The sequence below is a fragment of the Triticum dicoccoides genome, chromosome 4A (genome assembly GCF_002162155.2).
Source record: "Triticum dicoccoides isolate Atlit2015 ecotype Zavitan chromosome 4A, WEW_v2.0, whole genome shotgun sequence".
Taxonomy (NCBI): Eukaryota; Viridiplantae; Streptophyta; class Magnoliopsida; order Poales; family Poaceae; genus Triticum; species Triticum dicoccoides.
In genome coordinates this window covers 29,278,788-29,291,660 of record NC_041386.1, presented here as the reverse complement: position 1 = coordinate 29,291,660, position 12,873 = coordinate 29,278,788, and the positions used below count along the sequence as shown (strand labels likewise).

General features: G+C 39.2%; 1 pseudogene; it reads right to left on the bottom strand.

Moving 5' to 3' along the window:
- Nucleotides 1-138: 138 nt before the first annotated feature.
- On the bottom strand, nucleotides 139-11,894 carry LOC119284745 (annotated as a pseudogene).
- Nucleotides 11,895-12,873: the final 979 nt, after the last annotated feature.

Genomic DNA, 12,873 nt, shown 5'->3' with positions numbered 1-12,873 from the left:
CCAAGCACACCTAACCACCCTAGTCATTGGATCTGATGAAACCAGGTAACAATGATAAAAGTTGCTCCTGAAACAATGCTTGTGTGTTTTCTAGCTGCATCGGAGTTGATGCAAGAGGTCCATCAAGCCACAAGAATAGATCGCTGAATAAAAAAAATGCATTTACCACTTAGAATAATAGCTTGATCAAATGTTTTCTATAGATTTCAATACCTAGACCCTAGTAATAGTATCCAGCTACTCAAGCTAAGTATGACTGGTACATCATGTGTCAAGTGTAAATATGAAAATGAGAATCATTGTATCTCCTTCAAGAAAGCTGGGTTCGAATTTAGTGCTTTTTTCGCCAGGGTACGGGCGTCGTCTCTTGAAGACTCTCTTGATATGCGAAGGAGCTCCTTAATCCCTCCAGTTATGATGATATCACGGGAGTTTTCCACTGCAAAAGTGAGTGCAGACACTTGATATCACATGGCGTACAACATCGACAATCTCCATTAAGGACCCAGCTAATACAAAGCACAAAGGTAAAAGGTGAGCCCCAGTGCTACGTACCATTTTGAGCTAGATGGCAGAATGCTAGCTCGATATGTCTTCGCGTTGAAGGAGGAAACATGGTTGAATTGGCCATGATCCAACTAAGGATGCCATCTTCAATGAGAAGGGATCTCCCTTTCTTGTGACCTATTTTGAGTAGCATACCACAATATCATTGATTGAATCTTCACAAACAACAAGTGTTCTAGTACACGAGTTTGATATGTTCAAGTCTGCATATATCTTCAGAGAAGACGGCAAGACGGCACAGGTGTTTTTCCATAATATCCAATGAAGCAGATGTGACATCAGAAGGTTGTGAACTATGAATGGATATAATTGTTAGGTCATAACATATTAGTATGTGAGTGCTAACAATTTTCTTTGCTTTGATTTTCCTTTTGTTGGTATAGTTCTACACTTAAAGCTAATAATTAATGCAACCATACTGAGCTCAATATGAACAGATCACAAACCTTGGCTTATTACTCGGGATTCACATTTTGCAAAGTTCGCTAGTCCTCGTGCTATCTGAGCTATGACATCGGTATGTCCAGTTTGAAACATTCCCAGGAGCGCTTTTATTCCACCATCTTGTTTCAACATTGCGTGCCACTTTTCTGGGAAAAAAACACACATAGAATAAGTCACATGTTTTCATTTGTTAGACATGGCCAGGAATGTTACTCTGGTATTTGTTTACGGTCGATCAATTTGGGAGACGTTTATTGCGAATAAAAATTGTGATGGCTCAGGTTCATCTCATGTTAGATTCCAGGTTCAATAGAATAAATTTAGATAAACTGAATACTATTCAAAACATACTGGATATCGTAACTATATGAATCAGTACCATTTCCACATAAGTTGGCAATTGCACCAGCTACCATCCGCATAGTTTGAGGATCATCAGTTTTGGATGCAATATTTGCTAATAGTTGAGCTCCTCCTTTGTTCATTATAAGTGCCTGGTTTGAAACTGCAAAAACAAAGATTAGAATGGTAATGAAATAAGTTACGGTCACTTCAGGCTCTATAAGCGACGATGTATTAATTTTGATTGGAACATTCTCCGTAATGGAGATAAAATTCAAATACATAACATTACATAACGCAAGAGCTAGAAACTACGAGGTAGTTTAGCTGGCTACAAAACAAGACTAAGAAGTTTGGAATAAATTTGTGAGCACATCTGTTTATTGGTACGGGTGGGGTGGTGGGAGTGACACTCCAACAAACAGTTAAACAGACAGGTATTAACAACCATTTGCCATGGTACTAATATCAGAAGAGCAGTGAGCCAGCAATCTAATTAATAATCTGTTTGGGAAAAAAGAATTATACGCAATGGGAATAGATTAAGTACCATTCATTGCCAAGTTAGCAATGGCACCAGCAGTGGCTCGATGAATTGTGGTATTTTCTGATGTTTCCAGGAGTGACAGAAGTGCATCCAACCCTCCTTCCTCGACGATTTTTTCCTGGTTAATATCTGCAGCTCAAATTGAAGGACATGGAAAAAAAATCTTTTCATGATTTCTTGAGGAAAAAACAAAATATTAAAAGCGAGATAAATATGAGATTCAGATTATGATAGCCTTTCTTGTAAAAGGTAGGGGGAGGGTAGCCCATGCTACTTCAATAAATAACAAAATTCTAAACTAGAAAACTGTGCAAATGCATACAGCAACAGTTTTTTATACATAGAGAATGGTAACCGTCAGACCTTCAGCAGCAAGATTAGCAACCACTTTGACAGCATGAATCTGAACCTCTAGCTCTTCAGACTTCAGCAGAGCCAGGACATTTGGAAGATCAACTGAATGCCAATTGGAACAAAATCAAAATCAAGAGATGGTATCCCAAGAAAGAAAAACAGCTGCACTGGTATTCTTCCATGTAAAAATACCTTCTTCAAATATCTTTGAAATGGTACCTCTCTGACTTGCTAGGGTCTCTTTAAAATTCCCTGATTTAGACATAAATGCCTCACTACCTAATCCAGATCCTGATCTAACCATACCACATAATGTTTTAGACTGTCAAAGAGAAATGTACATAAGTGTGATTATAAAACAAGAATGAGGACCTCTGAGTTATAATAAAAGAATGGTACCTCTTCAGCACAATTATCAGTCTTAGATCGTTTCAACCTTACAACTTCAGCCTCAAGGCTCTGCCTATGCCTTGCTTCATCTTGCACCTTTGATTGTGCAGATTTCAATTCTTTATACATCAATTCCTACAAGAAATTGTGGGAAAATAAATACTTTTTTAGAGATATTTTGTAATTTTGAAAAAACTGAACAGACATATTTTTTGAAGAAACGAAAAATGTTACATAGAGAAGAACTATCCTGGGTTTCCCATACCTTCTCTGACATGAGTTGACTGATTTTTCCTTCTAGTGAGTGTACTTGATTGGTAAATATTTCAGTGACTTTGGATAGGTCTCTTTTCAACTCACGGGCCGCATTTTCCTGGAACTGGAAGAATCATGGGATTACTTTATTAAAAATTTCTCTAGAAAATTAATGCTTTCACTTGCTGCACACCAAGTCTTTGCCTTACTGTACATTTATACTATTTTAAAATAATGGTTTGACTTGCTGCAAGGATATGTTGTAGCATAGCCACCGGACAAAGTATCAGAGAGAATAAATGCATATAAGATTGTAACATCCCAAATTTTCAATTTGGAATGTTATACATTAGATCATCATTGCATATCATATTTTATTTGTGATTGGTTTTGATCTTAGAATTTCTACGCAACTCAAGGACCCACGGAGAGAGTTGGGGAATTCATTATTTTCATATTTGAGTTTTCTCAAATTTTGAGAATAGGATCATTTGATTTTATTTATTTTATCATCAATTATTTCTATTACAAAAATATGAGAGAGGGAATAAAATGACTTTCCCAAAATAAAGAAATATTGAGGATTTAATAATAAAATCAAATAAGATTTTATTTCGGAGTTTTTCGTTATTTTATTTGAACTTAGGAAAAATGTGTGTTTCTTTAAAATTGCATTTAGGCCCAAATAAATGTTCACCTTGTGCGGCTTGATTTTAGAAGCCCGTGAAAATTTATTTCGGGATTTTTGGAGTCCGTTTAGTATTTCTTTTTATTTTTCTTCTGCCCGTAATTATTTAAAAAAAAACGAACCAACCTAGGGCCGTGTCCGACTAGGACTCCCGGCCCGTTAGGCTATATATAGCCGGGGGAGGCCCAACCAAAAACCCTAGCCAGCCCCAGCCGCCCCAAGCCGCCGCCGCCGCCCCGCCGCCGCCGCCGCACGCCGCCCGAGGTCCGCCGCCACCTCGTTTTCCGCGCCGTTTTTTATTAATTTTTTCTTTAGAAAAACCGTCCGGTTTTTCTGTCGATTTTTTTTAGATTCGGTTTTTTTTAATAGATCAGTTTTTCCGGTTTATTTAAATAGCGAGCGTTCGTCCGTTCGTTCGTTCTAGCGAACGTTCGTCGTTTTTCTTTTTCTCGGATTAAATCCGCGATTTTTCTGATCGCGATTCCTGATCCGATTTTCTTTTTAGTATAACTTTTCGCTCGTTTATCGAAATCAGGCGATTCAAGCGCCTAGAGTTTCGTCTCGAAACCTTCTATCTGTTTAACCAACTTAAACAAGTTTTTGCTACTGTAAAATTTGCCCTAGATTCAGATTAGTACAACGAAGTTGTTTTCTTTCGCCGTTTGACTTTCGTTGCTTCGTTCGATTTGATTCTTTTTGCAAACCGGAGTTCTTAAGTTGAACCTTCTGGTTAGATCTCTTATTTGAGTTTTACCTATGCATTAGATGAGTACTTATTATATGCTTGTTTGTTTGTTTACGATAGAGTACCCGGAGTGCGCCGCTTGTTACTTCGAATCGCTAGGTTTCGCGGATCATCAGCAAGGCAAGTAACACTTTGATCATACCTTTCCTACTACTCAGTTTTATTGCATTAGATCAATCCTCACACATTGCATGATTAGGATCTAATTAAATAGTGGGATGAGAAGTAGATGAGGTAGTACCTATTACCTGTTTATTATCAAACCTTTGGGAGTTACTTCTACGTTTGCTTATTATGCCATGCTATGCTAGTAGACGTGGATTGGGTGAGTGATATCCATGACAAATGTGAGTTTGTTAATTAATGGTTTATCTAAGGTGGCAACTTAAACACACATCTGGGTGGATTGAGGCACCTGGGTATTCCAGGACTTGCCTGTTTTCTTTTGGACCGCCACCCAGGCTCAAAGGGATCATGAGACTATTCATACTAGAAATTTCCGTGTGCAGCCACAAGCTATTATGGGCTCTAGCATAGTTGACTAAGTCGTGCGAACTCTTACAGTGGTAGACTAGCAAATGTAGGGGATGTAGGTGGTATGGTCTACCCGATCGTAAGGTGCTAGCGCTTCTGAAAGACTATGTCTCAGTCATCCGTCTTCTCAAACACCATGTAGTGCGAGAAACCAAACGGAGGCGATCGAGTCTTGTGGGGAAAAGTGCGCAAACCTCTGCAGAGTGTAATAAACTAATCATGGTTAGCCGTGTCCCCGCTTATGGACATCTTGAGTATCTAGTACCTGGATTATCATGTGAATCTCAACATGTTACTCTAAGTTAATTTTGTTGGGTTTTGTTTAATGATGATGCTTAATTGGGATTGAGAATGCTGTCAACCATTCTCAATGTTTAACAACCACCATGATAGTAATTAAATTTATTCCTTTGTAGTAGGAAAAAATTGGCTTTACGCAAACTGTAACCATAGAGCTTTCCACCAGCCAAATATGCATATAGTATAGCTGTTTCATTCCATTACTCTCTATGTGTTACATTGCCAGCATATTCCATGTGCTGACCCGTTTCGGGCTGCAACGTTAATGTTGCAGACTTTTCAGACGACGATTAAGGAGTTTTTAAGTCGTGGTTCTATACTCAGTGATGTCGTTGGAGTTGATGGACTCACTTATCTTCCAAGCCTTCCGCTGTATCGTTATTAGATGGCCTTAAGGCATATTTATTGTAATAAGTTCTCTATGGAGACACTCGATGTAATAAGTGTGTGATTGCTACTCTATTATAAATCCTCCGAGTACTGTGTGGTGTCAGCATTACTGATCCAGGGATGACACCGGAGCACAGAGATCAGACTGTTTGAGGTCTGGTCGCTACAAAGATTGAACCATTTTAAAAAATATTTTAATGTCCATGCAAGGACCACTTTGACTCACGGCAGGGAGTATTGTTTCTTGTGGTTGTTATTCCAAGCATGCACATCAAGAGAGTCTATGGGGTCAATTACGCGGTCTAGTATGCCATTTTAAATAACAAAAAGCATGAGCTTTAAATTGATATTGCAAGATAACTTGAACTTAGCTGGATCTGAAAAAGGCAGCAGATCTCCTAACACACTTCAATTCATGCAGGAAACACAAGTCTTGTACTGGGAGCTCAACAAACTTTTCAAGACTAGTCTAATCTTGTTAGTCATTTGGTAAAACATTAGTTAATCAATAAACATATTTATTATTAGTTATAAGAGATGAGGACTGATGTACATGTGGAGACCCTGACGTTTTTGTCCTGGGTCCGCCCCTGACGGGAAGAGAATTATAGCACACTGTATCCAAGCAAAAACTTGTCATGGCTGAATTTCTAAATTCTGAAAATATACCTGGGCAGAACTCTGAGCATCACTCAGTTGCTGTTCTAGAACGTTAAAGTGGCCCTTCATACTAGCAGAACGAGATTTTTCTTCCTCAAGCTGCCTCAGTAATTCTCCCACTTTCTTCTCATGGGCTTTTGTCGTCTCAGAAAGAATTTGCGTCGTTGAAAAGCTCTCAAGCTGTTGTTGCTACTATCAACAAATTTTGCGTTAGATCAGCAAACTTATTGGAAAGGAATTTTGCATCGCAATGTTAGTACACGATCATAGTATGAAACAAGGTGGCACAGAAGAGCTACCTTCTTTTCGTTTAGTGATGTTTCTAAATGAACAATTTTCTCAGATAAAACATTATTTTGGCCTTCTTTCTCTTCTAGCTCCTGCATCAGTCTTGATTGCATATTCAAATTGATGTTTTTCCTTCTCCAGATTCTGGGTAAGAAAATCACTTGTTACATTTAGCTCTCTAAAACAAGTTGCTTTTGAACTGAAAGAGGCTGTTCTTGAATGTTCACAGCCAACCATTTTCCAGAAAGCACAGATAAATGCAGAGCTGTTTTTTTTTGGAAGAAACTACAACAACGCAGAGCCCTATTGTGAATTCATATGCTGTAGGAAGTAGTGGGTCATAGTTTATTTAGGAAAACGAAAATAAGATGGCTGTATAATAATCAAAGTAACCTGCACTGGATTTCAGGTAGATAATTGCTGTGTAAAAAAACAGTAAAGATAAAGAATATATATAATGAAAAGAACATAGTATACCTCTATTTGCATGGTAGAGGTCATTTTTAAGTCATGCAAGAATGCCTCCGACTCTTTCAACCTTTTCTCCAACTGCATTTTCTCCCTCTGTCTGAGCTTTTGCTGCCTCTCCATCTCCGATGTGAGATGATCAACCTCGTCTTCAACTTTCTTATATAGGGTTTCATAATCAACTTCCTCCTTTAACCTTATTGTGTTCACTATTTTCATAGCCTGAAAATCACAAATGAAGTACTTTGTACAGTTTACAAGTGCAAGCAAAAGGAAACAAGATGAAGCAATACAACAATCTCTCTGAACAAGCGCCAAATTCCAGTCTTAAATAGTCCAGGGAGGTTTTTGAAGAGGAGAGAACAAAGAACAAGAAGTGGATTAGTCCATCTCATGAACTAAGGCTCTAATATGACGCACCTGTGCACTGTGACCAAATTTAACAACGCCTAATTTCACTATAGCAATTTATATGATTGAAGCAATTGGGATGGCCAGCTCAATGTGCAAGAAAGCGTGTTATGTAAGCCAAGTATGCGGCTAAACATAATGCTCTGTGACTAACTGAAATTTAAATATTAGAAAACCACAATATGTCTAGTGAGGAGGACAACGCTGACCTAACCTAAACTATCAAAGATTAACTTCCCTAGAAGAGAAAGGCAGATGTCATGTTAGAAAGGCGAATATGAGCGAAACTGAACTTACTCTTTGGCCGAACAAAACTGTGCTTGAAGTTTCTGAGTAATGCCTTGCAGATGGACCTATTGTCACAACAAGGGAAGTCCTAGCAGTTCCTGCAAACAATTGTAGGATCGAGCAGGTAAATTGCATGCTTAATAGTATGGCAAGAAGAAAGTAACAATGTGACCCCCTAAAAATATTCTAAACTGTGGCAATTGCTTCCAGCACAATTTTATTATTCTACTAATTAACTATGAACCAGCCGTTCATACCTTGTAGTACAGTCTCCATATGATATTGTTTCAGAAAATACCAAATTCACAAGAACTTATTTAACATTATTAACTTCTCATGCCTTGGAAAACCCTCTACTCTGAACTGCTCGTTTTCTATTCTGACAATTATGGCCTGGTATGTTCTAAGTTGTGACACTGCTTATGAAGACGTTGAACTACTTGGAAACAATCAAGGCTCGAGCTAGAGACTAGGCAGTTGCAGGTACTGCCAATGTTCAGTTGCTACTGCCGGAGTGCCGGCTGAGTGAGATGCTGTGTAATTGTTGGGTTGTAGTGTGTGGGAGCCTGGGAGGGTTGGCCTAGATCATAGGCTTATACTATAACTCCCCCTTCTATCAAAGCTTTTGCGTCTCCCCGAAGGAAGATAAAGACATTGAACTACATCTAACATGATTTGATTAGCAGATATGTTACATTAACATGTTTATCCACATTGTTTTCCGCGCTATTCATTGTTCGATATAAAGGTCAGGTATGGCACCAATTCCAGGTATCTAATTGTAGAAATGTGATATAATTATCTGCTACTTGTTTTGTTCGGCTAGTTAGTACACAAGGCATGTTGTAGGTATTTGAGCTTGAGACATGTAAGTGCACAGTCCAGAGATTTAGCAAACATTGTTAAGTATGAAGAAAAATGTCATGAAAGAGTAAGAAAATAACAGAGATTGGCACCTCCAAATGAATCACGAAGCATCCTTGTAAGCTTTGAATCTCTTGTTGGTATATGAGAACTATTTTCTGCTAGTGCATTAATGCACTTTCCCAGAGAAGATAACGAAAGATTAATGAACTTGGCTTCTTCAATCATGTGCCCTTCACTTCCTGAGAGATGAATCATAACAATGAGTGCAATGGAAGTATAAAGATGTTTGCACTATTTAATAATAAAAAAATTAAAGATCGAAAAGTGAGTTTTACCAGATTTATCAATTCGTTCTGATCCAGCAAGGTCCACAATCAATAGTTTGCTTTTCAGAACAAGTGGTAAATCACCGGGAAGAGTATGTTCTGCGTCACTAGGGATAGAGACAGTATTTTCTTCTTTTATTTTTAAACTTCTCTGTAGATGAATCTGAAAACAACAACAAATTTGCATAAAAAATCATTTAGTTATAGAACTTAAAAAAGATCTTGCACTAATGATACAGCGATTTACCAACATACAATTAGAATAGCGTGACTGCGAGATGACTCAGTGTTCATCTTCGTATTAGCAGCATGACGATTCGTCTCACCAATTTGCAGAAGTTGAAAAACATGTTCAAGATCTTTGATTTCAACTATCGCAGCACCTGGCAATGAAACTTCACCGGTTTTTGAATCCTCAACTATTGGAATATTAGTCTTCTCTGGGGCCAGTAAATCTTGAACAGATTCCAAGTATAGCTATAAATCAAGTGAACAAAGGCATAAGTATGACAACATAAATAAAAATAATGAAAGCGCTACTGGATCAAGGATTCAAAACATCTGCTACTAGTTCGCCTACTTTCTGTCACACATCATATAAAAGGATATCAGTAATGCTAAAAATCAGACGTCAGATTTTTAAGCATAGCAAAGCGAACGTTTTTTATGGCAAATTTAATTTACGAGCACGGCAATTTCCTGGCAAAAAAATAACTGAATTGGATTTGCCATGCTTCCTATCCTCGACAAACACAAGTTGCCATAAAAAATGTTCGATTTGCCATGGTCAGAAATCTGACGTCAGATTTGTAGTGGAGTCAAGGATATACAACTATCAACAATCTACATCAGGTACAAAAACACAGTATACAACGGTTCATCTCATTCATGTCATGTAATTCATTGTAGCACGATACTTTGTGTTTGTCTTGCCTTATTGATAGGTGGAGACAGGAGCTAAACTAGTGAAAATAGCCAAAATCATGTTGTTATACATACCCTATTTCATGTAATATATTATTACGCATATGCCTTTAAACTCATATGGTCAGCTTGCAAAACTCATGCCATTCCATTATTTATTAAAATTGACTATGTGTCATAGTAATCACATAAATGGTCATTCTTGATCCAAGAGCCACACCTACCTGTAGGATGTCTTTAAAGTCAAAAGGTCAGTTTGCAAAACTCATGCTATCAGTAATCAATTCAAACCCAATTAACTAAACATGCAACTCAATGTATGTGTGGTAATAATCATACAAGGTTTACATGGTCTAGAAATTGAAAACTATTTATCTATCAATGCAAAAATAAATTATCCACTGATATGAAATGGTGAAATATGTACAAGAGAAGTAAGGTTGGTAAGCGTAAATTGAACCTGGAGATATGATACAGCCATGCTATCAGTCTCCAAAGACATGCTAGAAAGGATATGCTCCAACGCCCTGACCATTATACCACGTTCAGAAGGATCTTCTTTTCCAAGCTGACCAACTGTGTATGTCTTGCCGGTACCTGTTTGACCGTAAGCCATCACTGTCCCGTTATATCCTTCTAATACACTCTGCAAAGGTTTACGATTCTATATTTTCTCAGGTCAAGATAGATAGATGACTTCATGTCTAATAACGTCTGAGTGAAATGATTAGTAAAAGTAGATTGTTAAGTGACAAAGGTTTTTTTTTGGGAAGTCAGCTACTATCTAGCAATCAATTGTTGTGAAATACTAGTACAGTTGGCGAAATAGATTCCATCAACATTCAATGAAAGATGGAATGAAGAGATGTAATAAGTTCAAAACATGGCTGCAGAAACAAAATTCTAATTTGGCAGCAAAAACATGTATTTTAACTCAGAAGCAACTAATACAAAGCGACATATCAAATCGTTGTAACATTAGCAAAATAATTCTTAGCATCAAAGGTAAGCCAAACCAGACTGAAGGAGCAACTAATCTGCATTGAGCCACAAAAAACTAGTACTCCCTCCGATCCAAAATAAGTTTTAGTTCAAATTTGAACTAAAACCACGACACTTATTTTGGATCAGAGGGAGTAATAACTATCATAGGGTATCTAAGAGATTTATGTATATCTTTTTTATTTCAAAAAAAGGAGCCTGAAAACTTACTATCAGTGCTCCAAATTATACAAAGTTAGTGCAGGTACTTAAACATTAACAAATATAAACAACTGCAATATTATGTTGCTCATGATTAATTATATGATGCATGTTAAAGAAGATATTGAAATACATGACTTGCCTCAACTACAGGCTTTGCGACGACCTCATATATACGCTTTTGTGAAGAATTTTCACCAAATATCTCATCAAACTGGTAGGACTCAGAAGCCCAGTTATTTTTCTTGAGCTTCAGTTTCTTACACTGCAGACAACAAGACCAGCAAACGATATGAAAAGCTTTGCCCAATGTGATGATGATTGCTAATAATGAAGCGCGGAGAGAAAAATAGGATGGAGAATGGGCTAAACCTCGGCCTGCAACTCAACACAAGTATCAAAGTCGGCGCCCTGAGCTAATTCATCCGCGTTCTTCGGCCGGATCCTTAGCGCAACTCTTACTCTGCACAAGTCTGAGAAACACATCCTTTATGAGTTCTCGAAACATAGTTAGTACCCAAAACCCCCTTAAAATTTGCAAACGATAATGCTAATGCTGCGGCGCCATCACTGTATTTATCATATTGTTACCGTAGAATACTGGCTGAAAACCTGACGGGAATAAGCACATATATTCAGGCAACAGCGGTTTATTGGCAAAATAGCGAGCCGCTGATGCTGCGATGCGCGTCACTCCGTTGCAAATATCATCCCCGTCCCATTTCAGCTCTAAGTAAATAAAGACAGTTCGATGTCGCAACGAAAACATCCCTCAGAAACCGGCAAAAGGAACAGTGAAGCCCCTAGCCACGCGCGCGCGCTTACGCCGATGCATCCGCGGGGGAGGGAGCCGAGGCTTACCGGCGGTGGGGTCGTGGTCGGCGGCAGGGCGCGCGCGGGCCGGGGAGGGCGGGCGGCGCGGGGCGACCGACTTGGAGCGCGCGGTGCTGGTGCCGCGGGGCCTGTCGACGGGCCGCACCGACGCCCGCCCGGCGCCGGAGCCGGTCGCCATCGATCGCGGGGCAAAGCGATTGGGGCGGCGGCGCGGGGGCCGGGGGTTTCGGGAGGCGGCGGGGAGAGGGAGAAACAGGAAGAGGGGATTGAAGGGGGCTTTGTGGTGTTTGAGTTGAGGCGCGCACGACGATGGAGGGAAAGGAAAATGGAGATTCGAGAGTGGCTTCCTTTCGGGAGAAGGTGCCCCCCCTCTCCAACCCTCGATTTGAATTATTTAGGGTGTGTTTGGTTCGAGAACGAAGTGGAATGAAATGTCATGGTTTCATTTCACTGGAATGGGTTGATTTTGTTCTTGTGTTTGATAGGGGCAATTCACAAGAATGGAATGGTTACATTTCGGTGTTTAGTTTCTGAGATAGAATAGAATGAATTTGTTGATTACACCACTCAAATTATTGACTTTGGCATCAAATACAAACAGGATACATGTAATAAAAAATTGTCAAATAAATGCTAGTTATTCAGTCGTACACATGTTAAGAATCTGTCAAAATACAAGTATCTACATGTCAAAAATCTGTAAAAATACACGTATCTACATGTCCAAAAACTGTCAGAATACAAGTCATCCATCTACATGTTGAAAATCGAGCTTGCCGTGATTAGGAAAAGGTACCAAGGTGTTGTGATTAGGGATAATACAAGGCATCCATCCCTAAACGGTTCCCAAATCTTGTTGTGATAGCTACGAATGAAATCAATCATTGTTGTCGCCGCTTGCAGCTACTTGCCCAGTCGCCGGCCAGCGCCAGAAATTCGCCACCGAGGGGCTTGCAAGGTGCAGCCGCTCGTTGTATTCCAGCTTCAGCTAGCGGAGACCCGTAGCGATCTGGCGCGGAGCTTGGGCAAGGAGGCCGGAGGGCCGGCG